Here is a 15509-nt window from a genome sequence, read left to right on the forward strand (position 1 = left end):
GACATAAAATGACCTTCACCATGTGGGTTTATTTATAGATCAGTAGCTATTCAATCCTAATGGTTCACTTTGTTTATAGAACCATGATGGTTTGTTACCACAGCTCTGTGGTATAACTTGAGATTATGCATTATGAAACCTCCAATACTTAAACTTAATATTGCCTTTTGAAATTACAATGTTAAGTTGTTCTAATATCTTATTTTGCATTTTATTATTATATTTAAAAATTCCTATTCCCTTTTTCATTTAATCTTCTACAAACAAAAATAAAACAAAACAAATCCTTTTTGATATTAAACTAGAAATATTTAAACACTGAATAGAGCTTTACTTGTACTTATTTTTACATTTTGTAGTAGTAATTAGGTGAGTTTTACAAAATAATAATAGTACTTTCATAATGTGGAATCATTCAAGCCTTTAAAGCACATAACATTTCTGTATTTCATCATTTGAATTAACAAAGTAAAGTAACAGAAATGCTCCTAATCTAAATAAATAAGACATAAAGTCATTTCAATGCTTCAGTTTTCATAAGGCTCCCTCAGTTGAAGGTAAAGAGTGGATAATTGAAATACTGATTACAAGATGATTTTTCTGGGGAAACAAGTAGACTCAGTTACCCATCTTGTTATACAGGTCCTTTCCCAATATCCCAAAGCTATGCATGCAATTATCTCCTGAAACTAAGGTAATTCATTCCTCCAGTGGAAGAGCAATATGTTTGCAAAGAAAAAGAAATGAATTTATTTCGTCATCTGTACTCAAGAGAATGAGCTTCAGTGCTAGGATTAATTATCAAACAAAATTTGTCCTATTTCCCACAATCATTATCAGAAGCCAATGATGCTTAGTGATTAATAATTTTAGAATGTCATGATTCTAAACTTTAGTTTCTCATATAGTTGGCATTTTTCAGGCAAAATTCAACCTTGCAGAATTTATAATTTTTTATTTTGAAGCAATTTTAAAAGTCTCCCACTTGGTCCCAAAAAAGAGAAACTATTTTTATAGAAAGACTGAAAAAATATGCAAACAATGAAAACAATGAAAAGATGTTCTAATTGTAAGTACTTGTAGATGTAATATATTCTATTACATTCAAGGTTCTCTGAGTACTAACATTCAGTTAGTACTAACATTCAGTTAATGGTATTATAATGAAATTGAGCAAGTATTCTAATGTATGTGACTTGACTCTTTGGTTATAGAGACTTTGGCATTAAAAATCTGTGTTAAGGTCTTAGAAAGTTTTAAAATAGGAAATACAATTGGAAACAAAATTAAAACCTTCATAGAAAGTTCACTTTTTCCATTGATTGATACTTTATCCACAACATAACAAGTTCTATGGTGTATCAGATACCAAGTAAAAATGAAGTGGCAATAAATTCTTGAAAAAAAATAGACATCTTTTCTTCATTCTACTTATAATGTCTGTGTAGTGTATTGTAAAATAGCTTGTAGTGTGAACAGTTAACCATCATGCTTGAACTGGCTGAGGTTATTAGAAATAGTTGTTCCCAGTAATAGAAAATTCATGGTTATTTTACACCTTTAGAAAAACATTAGTTCCAGGCAATCCAAGCTTATTCCAGAGGAAGCTCAGAATTACATGCTTCCTATGCCCGTAGATCATGTTGTGCCTCTCAGTCATCTAACTGCACTAATGCCTGTGATAGTGACCATAGATAGGAGATCACTGTCTTTAGAACATCGTCCAGGCATGTGTAGTTTCCCCAGGGTAGGGTGGAAAGCAAGCAGAAACACAAGTGTCTTTCACTGTCCTTGGGCAGCTGTACAGTTTCCAGCCTATGCCAAACTGTTAGTGAAACCACAAACAAGAGTCTTTGCTTTTCACTTTTTCAACTACATTGATTTACTAGGAGGCAAATTTCTCCACATTTGTCTGACATAAACATACTCTCCATACCTTTTGTAGCTGTTTCCTTCTGTAATTATCTCTCCCATGAAATCTAATTCAGTAGACAGAGAGAAACATCGCCATTTATGTGAAATACTGGTACCAGTGAAATTAGAAAGTAGCTTGCCTTTAGGAAAAAAAGAAGTCATCTGAACAACTTTTCTCATTCAAATGCAGACTATAATAAATCATACTTAGATTTTTTTAGTAATTTCAGTAGATCTTGTCGAATGTAAATCATGAAGCTGTACAAATAATAAATCAATTAAGAAGCATCCAAATATAAAATAAAATGTTATGATTTATTGGTTGGGGGTTTTTGTTATAATTTCTACACTATTTTTAACACATAATTTAAAAGGCAATACAAGCATATAAAAATCTGTCTTAAAGTACAAATAAACAGTGATCTTTTTCCTAACATGTCTGTTTAGTAGCAATATGACAATTTAGTACTTATTGAAAATCTGTCTGGAAATATAAATTCTGCTTGACTAGACTTGGCTGGGAATAAATAGGAGATACCTATAGCGCATTTACTATTTTATAAATACATATGGTATGTTCTATATGTTCCTGCAATTGGAGGCATATAACCAACTCAGATTTTATGAGATTAATTAAATTTGAGTTGAATAAAATGACCTTTGAAAATCAATTATGAAGCTGACTGAAAAGGTTTCCTATTCATCAGAAATTATTCTCTGATTTTATGAGATATGCCCAGAGATACTCATTTATCTTTAATATGAGTTTGGGGACATATTGGATAACTCTAACTCAATGTCTTAACAAAGAAAAAGTTCAAAGAAATTTACAGTGAAGCAAAAACAATGAGTACAATATATGTTTAAGGAAATTGTATGCAAATCTTATTTGAGTACATTTGTACCAAATGCTTGTTTATCTGATTGCAGTTGTTCGTGTTACTTACGATTAATTCAGAAAAGGGATTTCATGTGTCTTTTAAGATGAAGACTTGTTGACTCATTCGAGGAAATAATCAAAACACTTTTATCCCAAAGAGAGTATCTTCAAGGCAACGTACCTCACTCCAGTGTGATTATTCTTTCCTCAGAAATGTCGGGTGAGTAAATGATTTCATTCAAACTTTTGGGGGCCTTTCATTTCCATTACAACTGAACATCACTCTCTAGTGCAAGTAAAGAAATTATAAGCAGAAGTGTTCATGGCATAAGACCATGTCCTCATTGAGAGAAGATGAGAGAGATTTGAGGCCCTGGAGAGTGGGGAGGCCTGGCTGGGGTAGGGTGGCGTAGGAGAGTGAAGATACCCTCTTCACAGGAGACAGGAGAGGAACTGGATGAGGAGTTGTCAGAGGGGTGACCAGGAGGGGAATAATGACTAGACTGTAAAAAATATTAAAGATAGATGGAGATATAAATAAATAAATAAATAAATAAATAAATAAATGCAAAATTAAAAAAAGAGAGAGAGAGAAAAGAGCATGTGCAAAGCACTTCTTTAGTTTTGAAAGGCTTCCTTATGCCCTGACTCCCTGTGGAGTCTTTAGGAATCTGATCTTCCTGATCTTAGACCTTGAGCTCTAATATACGTACAGTGTTGCAATTAATTGAACTCATTTTACAATCAATTTTAGTAATTTATTGCTTAATTGCCCCCTTGTAATCCATGTGGCTGTTTTTACCCCTCATCTTCAAACAGCAAGCTAGAGAATACCACTCCTGAATGGAGAAAGGATGATTTCTTTTGTCGCATCAACTCTTCATTTTAGACAGCCTTTACTAAGTTTAGTTTGGGGAATTCACATGATCCATCCTTCTATGCATCCTTCCCAATCCCTGGATATAACTCAGGTTCTACACTCAGTGTACTGGCCTTATCTGACCACCTCTGCTGGCACTGTTGCAGCCTTAGTTGGGAGCCTTTAGCCAGGACCCTGATTACCTTCTCACAAACTACTTCTTACCTCTCTGTTCAGCCAGATCCTGCATGTTTTTTTCCAGAGTCTGGCCCTGTGATGTCACAAAATTCTGCCATATACTTCCCCCATCCCAAACCCTATCACACTCCAAACTTACATCAGGATGCACATCCTACCAGTCAGTCCAGCTCCCTATGTCCATCTGACTCTAAGCCTTATCTAGTCTTTATGCCCAACTCAGTCCACAGATCCTGTGTTTGTCAATATGTATGTTGATGAATATAGTAAACCATATAAATGGATGAAAAGACAAAAATCACATGATCATCTTCTGAGGTTTAAAAAAGAAAACCTTTGACAAATACAATGCACTATCATGATAAAAGGCCTAGAGAGGTTAAGACTAGTGGGAACATAATCAACATTGGAAAGGCTGTATTTAAGAAAAACACACCCAATATCATTCTAAATGGAGAAGGTCTTGAACAAATCAAGAACAATACTGCCCCACTGTCCACGCTCCTTGTCAATATTCTGCTCGAAGCACTATCTGGGACAATTAGGCAAAGGAGAGAAATTAACATGATATAAATAGAAAAAGAAGGAGTCAAATGATTTTTACTTGTAGACTATATGAATTATATACAAAGGATCTTAATGATTCTATCAGAAAAGATTGAAATAGTTAATTTTCACAAGGCAGGATTATAGAATCAATGTGAAAAAAATCAGCATCTTTTATATATTGCAACAACAACTATAGAGAGAATGTGATTTTAGAAACACTTTCATTCAAAATAGCTTCAAGATGTGAAGGAAGTATCCTAAAAGTATCAAAGAAATAAAAGACCTCTTCAATGAAAGACTTGATCCTCCAAAGAAAGAAATAAAGAAAGACACTAGAAAATGGAAAGGTATTCAGTATACAAGGAATAGTACGAGATTGATTTTTGTCTATTTCTGCAAAGGCTAGATTCTGATGTAAATCACATGGATATGGTGACTAGGATATCTACATGACAAATATCATCTGAGGCTGAACTGTATCATCTCTTCACTGACTTGGTATACATTTCTATAGAAGAACATTTAAGATGGAAACTAATAGAATTAATATTGTGGAATGATCATTCTTCTAAAAGCTATTTACAGATACAATGCAATTCAAGTAAAAAATCCCCACTTAAGTCTTCACACAAGTAGAAAAAAAAAAAACAAAAACAAAACAAAAATACTTTTTCCTGAAATTCTTATGGAGTCAGAAAAGGCTCCCACTAGCCAAAAAATTAAAGCAAACTAGATACCATTCTGAGCCAAGGTTGTATTACAGAGCCATAGTAACAAAATCAAATGGTAGTGTTACAACCACATATTATAAATTAATGGAACAAAATTATAGACCCAACATGAATGCGCATAGCTTCAGCTATCTGATACCCAACAAAAATGTCAAAAGGGTACACTGGAGGAAATATATCATCTTCAAGAAATGATGCTAGAAAAACTGGAAAAATTAAATTACACCTCTATCTATCACTGTGTACAAACTAACCCCAAATGGATCCAAGACCTAAGTGTAAAATCTGAAACACCGAAAGTGCAGAAACACAAGTAATACCCTACAGGATATCAAGTGTAGGAAAAGACTTTCTGAATAGGATTCCATTTACCAAAGAATTAAGGCCAACATTTGAGAAGTGGGATTTCATAAAATTAAAATCTTCTGCACAGAAAAGTAGAATTAACTGATTAACTGATAAAAATATTCTCTCAGATTCTTCTTTAATGGAAACTTAGCTGTTTCTCAGGGAGACAACTTTCTTTACAATTCTTTCTTTTGAACTCACTACCATGACAATGAGGGGTTAGAATTTTTTAAAGCCCTTTGGTTAACCCCTTTACATTGATGTTCCATATTTATACTTACATAAATGCCATATTTATGGTTATTTGAATAAAAAGTCCATGGTTTATTGAGGACCACATCATCATGTTCAACTCATTATCTACCTCTCCTCTTCTTACTTTTCCTTCATCATTGTGTCCATTGTCTTTATTCACTGGGGGATTCAGCCGACAGTTAACTTCATTCCACTTTCCTCAGTCTTCTTCTCCAATGGGAGTTTTCATATTCTTCAGCAGAAACCAGTTCTGTGATTTTTCCAGTTTGGATGAATTACTGCCTTTCAGCTTGACTTTCCCAATATGATAGTGTATGAATTATACTATGAGGTAAACATGTTTTCAGTTTTGTATATATAGATGCCTGCTCTCTTTAACATGTCTTTCCAACACAGATGTTTACAAGCCAAAAGAGCCTTGTCCTTACCTATCTGATTGGAACAATACAGACATCAGTTTGTGTCACACATGTATCACATACCTAGTGATACAAGAGAAATCCAAAGTGAGCACCCCTTCAGAGTTATGATCAGTAATAAGTGTTATACAGCACTTGCATCTTACGTTCTTTTAGTACTTACACACTTCCTCTAGATACACCCAGCCAACTTTGTTTTGATTTTAGTCCTTTTATCATCTACATCGCTGATTATTTCTTCAGCTTCTACATTGGCATTATCCTTTTTTTCTTTCTTACATTTTATGAAACAAACAAAACCTCAATCATGACTTGTTCTTTTACTCTTTTTCTTTTACTCTATTATCTTTAGAAGAGAATTCATTCCCTTACTGATTCTGTCCTCCTTGCTTCCTCCACAATTTCTAATTCAGTAGGAACTACAAAAGAGCTCTTGGCGATTAATGAGTATTTCATGTCTTCACACAGTAAAAATTAGCCCTAACTTGATCTTTCAGGATGATTGATAGTCTCCATATTGCTTGCTTCCTGAAGCAGCACTTTCTAGAGGTTCTTGTTCTTCGTAACACGTTTCTCCAGTCTTAATCTCAACAGTATGCCAATTTGTTTGTGTTTGTTGGGATGGGGAAGAGATTTCCTTTCTGAACAGTAAGTTCCAGACATCACTTACTGCTGTTTATTAACAATACTTGATCACTTTGGGAGAATTACACACACGTGTGAGCAAACACACACACACATGTCCACACACACATGTGTATGTGTGCATTGCACACTTGCACAAACACACAGAGGGGGCAGCACAGAGATAACAGAGACAGGAGAGAGACAGAGAGATGGGGAATGCCAAATTTCTTCCATGTTTATAAGTCCAAGGAGATTAAGGTGTGGTACAAAATAAAGTCCATGTGATCAAGCTCCAAAAATCAGAAACATTTTGGATATTGAATACACAACATTCTGTATTAAAACTTAAGTCCTAATCTGTGGCACATAATTGAATACAAAACAGAGCATTTCTAAATTTAATATCTGGAACTACATAACTCTTGGTAGCCCACATAAGAGAAACTCTTAAAACTAAATTTAGTAAGAGTTTCTTATGCATATCACCAAGAGAAGTGACCAAAGACTTCACCAAATCATAAAATGACTTCACCAAAATTTTAAATATTTTTTAAGTATCATTGGACACTACCTTGAAGGTGAAATGAAAAGCCCATTATGGTGTTACGTACTTGCAAATCACATTTTTGACATGGATACCATATTAGAACATATGAACAGTGAGCAATGTGTATATATCAATGAAATCATCACCACCAAAAAATTCATGTAAGCATTTGACACAGGGATGTCAGAGATATCACAATAGCACTTCCTTGAATTCTTTTCCTTTCGTTTGAGGCATAAAGATATCCTTTACAACAAATGAAGCATAAATGAACATGAGTTTATTAGTCAGTTTTCGTTTATTATGAAAAATATTTTAGGTAATTGACACAGAAATGGCTGCTTACTTCACCATTTTGGATGTCACATCTCAGATCCAAAAGCCCTATCAGATACATTGGGTCACTCGTCAGGGCAGAAGGGAGGAGTTGAAACTAAACTAAAACCATGTACATAGTTCAGCAAGCAAAGGAAAAGATAGAATTCCACAACCGCTTGCAGGCACAGTCTGTGAGTGTAGGTACCTGCCACACAGTCTCTGCCTCTCACACCTACTACCATTTTCCAGTAGAGCCAAGCTGCGAACCAAATTCCTAACACATGTACCTCTGGGAAATTTTTCTTCAAAGGGGAGCAAAGAATGTCTTTAATGGATGTAATGCCACAAAATAAGACAAAGGGGCTATATATCAATATTTTATGATATGGATTAATATATTTTAATATTTAATATTTTAATTTTTAATATTTATTTTAATATGAAATGCCACACAAATCAATGTGGAATGTGTGACTAAACGTTCCCTCAAAGACAAGATAGTAGAACGAATCCCATGTGTTGTTGTTAAAACTGTTTTTGTAAGCCCTGGATGTGTGAAACCTAGGAACATGTTAAAATTTCAGCAACACTTCACATTTCATAGGCATGGATGCTTTATTTCCCATCAAATATTGGAAAAATAATCAAGTTCTTCAAATCTGAAATCTTCTTTGTGATAGCTCTTCTCATTTCTGTGTGAAATCTCTCTACAGAGTCTAATGAGTGAGAACCGTCATTCCCCAAGTCTCTAATCTAAAGGAACTGAAGATATACTTGTGTGGAAACGCTGTGCTTCCTCCCTGTAAGGCTTCACTCTGGGTCACTGTGACCCTCTTGATGGTGTACAAGAACTAGGGAGCCTTCAGCAATTAGAAATGAACATCAATGTCTATGCTGATCACGCAGTGGCTTAATGCAACTCATGTAATGAATTCATGTAAGTGCCTCTGCTCAAACAGCTTCTGCTTCCTTCCTAAGCCCAAGGAGGTTGCTGTGTTCTTTTTCTGTCTTTCAGTACAGCACAATTATAGATGCCACTTACCTGTAGCATTTACCTTAAGCAAAACGTTTATTATTACATACCCATCTCGAAGTCCTTCAAGGTCTAATGCAAACTACTAGAACTAATGTTTTTAGATGTTTTATGGTTTGCCTTAAAGGCAATAGATAGTGATTAGTAAAATGGAGACAAGATACCACAATGCAATGTTGTACTAACATTGCAAAGTAGTTTCCACAGTTAGTCTACATCTAGTGTATGGACTTATGGCATAATGACTTTCCTGAGATGAAAACTGACTAACAAGATACTATATGCATGCAATGGCACCTGTCTGCATTTATTTCTCCCAATTTCATGTCCCCCAAATTGCTATTTTTCCAATCAAATTAAATCATCTGCATATTATTGTGTGTGCACTCATGTGTTTTGAAGTCAGATACAATGTTATTTTCTTCCAGAGAGAATTAGCTCATAAAATAGGTCTTCCAATTAGAGAAATTAAAATGTCGAAGCAGTTTCAAATTCACCGTTTTGACTCAAACAAGAAGCTTATAAAAGCAAATTTGTAGAGCTTAGTCTAGCTAAAATGGTCATTCTGACTTTGCACTTCTTTAAAAGTAATTTTCAGTAGGTAAAGGAGTCTTGCTTAATGCAGGACAATAATTTTGTTTGCCTCTTATTAAAAAAAATACAAACAGCACTCACTAACAGCCAATAATTATTTACAAATATTAACATTTAATTTACCTGAATGCCTGTGAAGAGAGATAATTAAAGTTATTTTAGAGTTAAGTAACTTGAGAAACAGACAGGTAGGTAAATGCTTTGCAAAATCTCATCCACATTCAAACAGACAGAATCACTCTTTTTACTTATGTATTTTATGCATATGAGTACACTATAGCTCTTTAATCCCATGTGGTTTCCCAGGAGTCTGAATATAACGTCTTTGTATGTATTGCCAGTTATCAGAATAGTCCTTGTAAAAAGTACTTTTGAGATCAGTGAATGAGAATGTTTTGTGACATGATTTTGGGTATGTGTGTATGTGTGAGTTCCATTGTTCATGAGAACATAAAAACATAAAAATATTTTTAACCCATTATGTATTTATCCTGACATACAAAATTATCTTTGCCAATTTACTGTGTTTCTCCAGTTTGCCAACTAGGTCATTCACTATCCATTTTGAAAGAGCATGGGCTTACATAGTTTATAGATTTTTCTCTTTATCGTCTGAAGATCAGCAGAAGAGAAACATTATACATGACTCAGAAATCTAGATACATCAGCTTAACATTAAGGTATAATCCTGATCTAGTGGAGAGTGGTGATCATTGGCGACTTGGGGCCAGTGATGACGTCTTCTCATTTAAGACTTATTCACAACTGGAAGAAATGTAACCATGATTTTTGTTGGATAAAATGGTTTAGATGTATTTGAGAGGCAGACCTCAGTCCATCAGGCTACAATAGGTAGGTTGTCATACACATTATTTCATGTAAGAAATATTAGAAGTATTTAATGCTAACACTTAATTTTATGTTGCCATTTTAATTTTAAACAACGTTTTGAAAATATTATTTTATAATTCCCTAAGAAAGTATCTAGTTCCCTCTTTCTTTCTAACCGCTTATTTTTAAAGATTGGTGGATAAAAATACCCTGCTACCTTAACCTGAAAATTTATTTCATTTGGTTACTTTTTAAAAAAAGAGTCTCAAGTAGGAGAAAGATACGCAGTAGAAAATCAGGGGCAAGAATCATTGGTAAATGCTCAGACCTAAACAATAGTCATTTATAACTGAATAAAGGCTTATTTCCCCTAGAATTATTCCATGAAGAGCACCCAGCAAAATGAATAGATGTAGGATTTGTCCCAGCTGTTTACCCTTGATATAACAAGGTGGAATTGAAAAGCCTGGCCGTGTTCTAGCACCTGTTGGTTGTTGGCATTGATTTGGGTGATCTTCTCTCTAAGTGGGCATTGCTTTCATTTTTCACCATTCCATGTATGTCCTTCCTGAAGCTATGCTCTAGATGAGAGGAAATAACTCTTTCATAAGGGAGGAGCCTTTCCAAGTCACAAATATATGGAGTAGCTGCCTTCTCTTGAGAGAGCCTCTGAACCAGCTCTTGAGAAGACCATAAGGGCAAGGGAGATGGGTCAATGGTAAGAGTACTTTCTTAATAAGCCTGAAGACATGAGTTTGGATCCACAGCACTGACATGAAATGCTAGGTGTATCTAGGTGTACATTTGAACCTCTACTTGTATAGAGGTAGGTACTCTTGTAGGGTTGGTATGGTTGTAGGGGAGTACTGGGTGTAAGAGTGGATCTAAGGTGGAGAGGTGGATATTAGAGAGAGGAAGATCACTGCAGCTTGCTCCACAGCTAGCCTACTCTCTAGGATCAGTATTCTTACACTGACTATTAAGGGACTCAGACAGACATTGATAGAGCAGAACACTTAATCGTCTCCTATGGCTATTGCGTATACCCACAGGATTCACAGAAACTCACACACACACACACACACACACACACACACACACACACAGAGAGAGAGAGGGGGGGTCTGGAGGAAAGAGAGAGAGAGAGAGAGAGAGAGAGAGAGAGAGAGAGAGAGAGAGAGAGAGAGATGTATATATTTACATGGCCTTCTAGAACTGGTCTGGTAATGTTAAAGAAAACTTAAGTTAAAAATAATGTATTATATGACTAAGACAACAGTGGACTAGCAATCACCTTTTGACAAAAATATCTTCATTAGATGGTACAGTTAATAGAAACGATAGCATCACCATTTGAGACATTTTCTGTGGTATGATCCAGGACCAGTTCAGTAATACAGCCAGTTTCAATTTTGTGTTTTTATCACTCTGATCATGTCTATGGTTTTAGACATGAAAATGTCATGAAGTTTAGCTCCAAGTTGTCTAGTTGACTCAGATCATCATCCAGTGTGGGCTTTAGACTATGTGTCCCTCAAGACCCAAATAACCTGTCGTAGACCAGCTATATAAACCTGATCATATCGCTTAATGTGTTTCTATTTTCTTATATGTACTATAAAGCAAAATCAGAGTTCTCGCCTGACTGAACCTTTCACAATATTAGCAAGGGATGGCTGTTTCTTTTTTGCAAGAAAAACCTATGTAGTTTAAGAGGTGTAATAATTAAGTTTTTTTTATTAACTTGAGTATTTCTTATATACATTTCGAGTGTTATTCCCTTTCCCGGTATCCGGGCAAACATCACCCTCCCCCCTCCCCTTACTTATGGGTGTTCCCCTCCCAACCCTCCCCCCATTGCCGCCCTCCCCCCATCACTCTAGTTCACTGGGGGTTCAGTCTTAGCAGGACCCAGGGCTTCTCCTTCCACTGGTGCTCTTACTAGGATATTCATTGCTACCTATGAGGTCAGAGTCCAGGGTCAGTCCATGTATAGTCTTTAGGTAGTGGCTTAGTCCTGGAAGCTCTGGTTGCTTAGCATTGTTGTACATATGGGGTCTCGAGCCCCTTCAAGATCTTCCAGTTCTTTCTCTGATTCCTTCAACGGGGGTCCTATTCTCAGTTCAGTGGTTTGCTGCTGGCATTCGCCTCTGTATTTGCTGTATTCTGGCTGTGTCTCTCAGGAGCGATCTACATCCGGCTCCTGTCGGTCTGCACTTCTTTGCTTCATCCATCTTGTCTAATTGGGTGGCTGTATATGTATGGGCCACATGTGGGGCAGGCTCTGAATGGGTGTTGCTTCTGCCTCTGTTCTAAACTTTGCCTCTCTCTTCCCTGCCAAGGGTATTCTTGTTCCCCTTTTAAAGAAGGAGTGAAGCATTCACATTTTGATCATCCGTCTTGAGTTTCATTTGTTCTAGGGATCTAGGGTAATTCAAGCATTTGGGCTAATAGCCACTTATCAATGAGTGCATACCATGTATGTCTTTCTGTGATTGGGTTAGCTCACTCAGGATGATATTTTCTAGTTCCAACCATTTGCCTATGAATTTCATAAACTCGTTGTTTTTGATAGCTGAGTAATATTCCATTGTGTAGATGTACCACATTTTCTGTATCCATTCCTCTGTTGAAGGGCATCTGGGTTCTTTCCAGCTTCTGGCTATTATAAATAAGGATGCAATGAACATAGTGGAGCACGTGTCTTTTTTATATGTTGGGGCATCCTTTGGGTATATGCCCAAGAGAGGTATAGTTGGATCCTCAGGCAGTTCAATGTCCAATTTTCTGAGGATCCTCCAGACTGATTTCCAGAATGGTTGTACCAGTTGGCAATCCCACCAACAATGGAGGAGTGTTCCTCTTTCTCCACATCCTCGCCAGCATCTATTGTCCCCTGAGTTTTTGATCATAGCCATTCTCACTGGTGTGAGGTGAAATCTCAGGGTTGTTTTGATTTGCATTTCCCTTATGACTAAAGATGTTGAACATTTCTTTAGGTGTTTCTCAGCCATTTGGCATTCCTCAGCTGTGAATTCTTTGTATAGCTCTGAACCCCATTTTTTAATAGGGTTATTTGTTTCCCTGCGGTCTAACTTTCTTGAGTTCTTTGTATATTTTGGATATAAGGCCTCTATCTGTTGTAGGATTGGTAAAGATCTTTTCCCAATCTGTTGGTTGCCGTTTTGTCCTAACCACAGTGTCCTTTGCCTTACAGAAGCTTTGCAGTTTTATGAGATCCCATTTGTCGATTCTTGATCTTAGAGCGTAAGACATTGGTGTTTTGTTTAGGAAATTTTTTTCCAGTGCCCATGTGTTCCAGATGCTTCCACACTTTTTCTTCTCTTAGTTTGAGTGTATCTGGTTTGATGTGGAGGTCCTTGATCCACTTGGACTTAAGCTTTGTATATGGTAATGAGCATGGATCGATCTGAATTCTTCTACATGTTGACCTCCAGTTAAACCAGCACCATTTGCTGAAAATGCTATCTTTTCTCCATTGGATGGTTTTGGCTCCTTTGTCAAAAATCAAGTGACCATAGGTGTGTGGGTTCATTTCTGGGTCTTCAATTCTATTCCATTGGTCTATCTGTCTGTCTCTGTACCAATACCATGCAGTTTTTATCACTATTGCTCTGTAATACTGCTTGAGTTCAGGGATAGTGATTCCCCCTGAAGTCCTTTTATTGTTGAGGATAGCTTTAGCTATCCTGGGTTTTTTGTTATTCCGGATGAATTTGCAAATTGTTCTGTCTAACTCTTTGAAGAATTGGATTGGTATTTTGATGGGGATTGCATTGAATCTGTAGATTGCTTTTGGTAAAATGGCCATTTTTACTATATTAATCCTGCCAATCCATGAGCATGGGAGATCTTTCCATCTTCTGAGGTCTTCTTCAATTTCCTTCTTCAGTGTCTTGAAGTCTTATTGTACAGATCTTTTACTTGCTTTGTTAAAGTCACACCGAGGTACTTTATATTATTTGGGTCTATTATGAAGGGTGTCGTTTCCCTAATTTCTTTCTCGGCTTGTTTCTCTTTTGTATAGAGGAAGGCAACTGATTTATTTGAGTTAATTTTATACCCAGCCACTTTGCTGAAGTTGTCTATCAGCTTTAGTAGTTCTCTGGTAGAACGTTTGGGATCACTTAAATATACTATCATATCATCTGCAAATAGTGATATTTTGACTTCTTCTTTTCCGATCTGTATCCCCTTGACATCCTTTTGTTGTCTGATTGCTCTGGCTAGAACTTCAAGAACTATATTGAATAAGTAGGGAGAGAGTGGGCAGCCTTGTCTAGTCCCTGATTTTAGTGGAATTGTTTCAAGTTTCTCTCCATTTAGTTTAATGTTAGCAACTGGTTTGCTGTATATGGCATTTACTATGTTCAGGTATGGGCCTTGATTTCCTATTCTTTCCAGGACTTTTATCATGAAGGGGTGTTGAATTTTGTCAAATGCTTTCTCAGCGTCTAATGAAATGATCATGTGGTTTTGTTCTTTCAGTTTGTTTATATAATGGATCACGTTGATGGTTTTCCGTATATTAAACCATCCCTGCATGCCTGGGATGAAGCCTACTTGGTCATGGTGGATGATTGTTTTGATGTGCTCTTGGATTCGGTTTGCCAGAATTTTGTTGAGTATTTTTGCGTCGATATTCATAAGGGAAATTGGTCTGACCTTCTCTTTCTTTGTTGTGTCTTTGTGTGGTTTAGGTATAAGAGAAATTGTTGGAGCTGGGGATTTAGCTCAGTGGTAGAGCGCTTACCTAGGAAGCGCAAGGCCCTGGGTTCGGTCCCCAGCTCCGAAAAAAAGAACCAAAAAAAAAAAAAAAAGAGTAATTGTGGCTTCGTAGAAGGTATTCGGTAGTGATCCATCTGTTTCAATTTTGTGGAATAGTTTGGATAATATTGGTATGAGGTCTTCTATGAAGTTTTGATAGAATTCTGCACTAAACCCGTCTGGACCTGGGCTCTTTTTGGTTGGGAGACCTTTAATGACTGCTTCTATTTCCTTAGGAGTTATGGGGTTGTTTAACTGGTTTATCTGTTCCTGATTTAACTTCGGTACCTGGTATCTGTCTAGGAAATTGTCCATTTCCTGAAGATTTTCAAATTTTGTTGAATATAGGTTTTTATAGTAAGATCTGATGATTTTTTGAATTTCCTCTGAATCTGTAGTTATGTCTCCCTTTTCATTTCTGATTTTGTTAATTTGGATGCACTCTCTGTGTCCTCTCGTTAGTCTGGCTAAGGGTTTATCTATCTTGTTGATTTTCTCAAAGAACCAACTTTTGGTTCTGTTGATTCTTTCTATGGTCCTTTTTGTTTCTACTTGGTTGATTTCAGCTCTGAGTTTGATTATTTCCTGCCTTCTACTCCTCCTGTGTGTATGTGCTTC

The sequence above is a fragment of the Rattus norvegicus genome, chromosome 11, assembly GCF_021556685.1.
Source record: "Rattus norvegicus strain SHRSP/BbbUtx chromosome 11, alternate assembly SHRSP_T2T, whole genome shotgun sequence".
Lineage (NCBI taxonomy): Eukaryota > Metazoa > Chordata > Mammalia > Rodentia > Muridae > Rattus > Rattus norvegicus.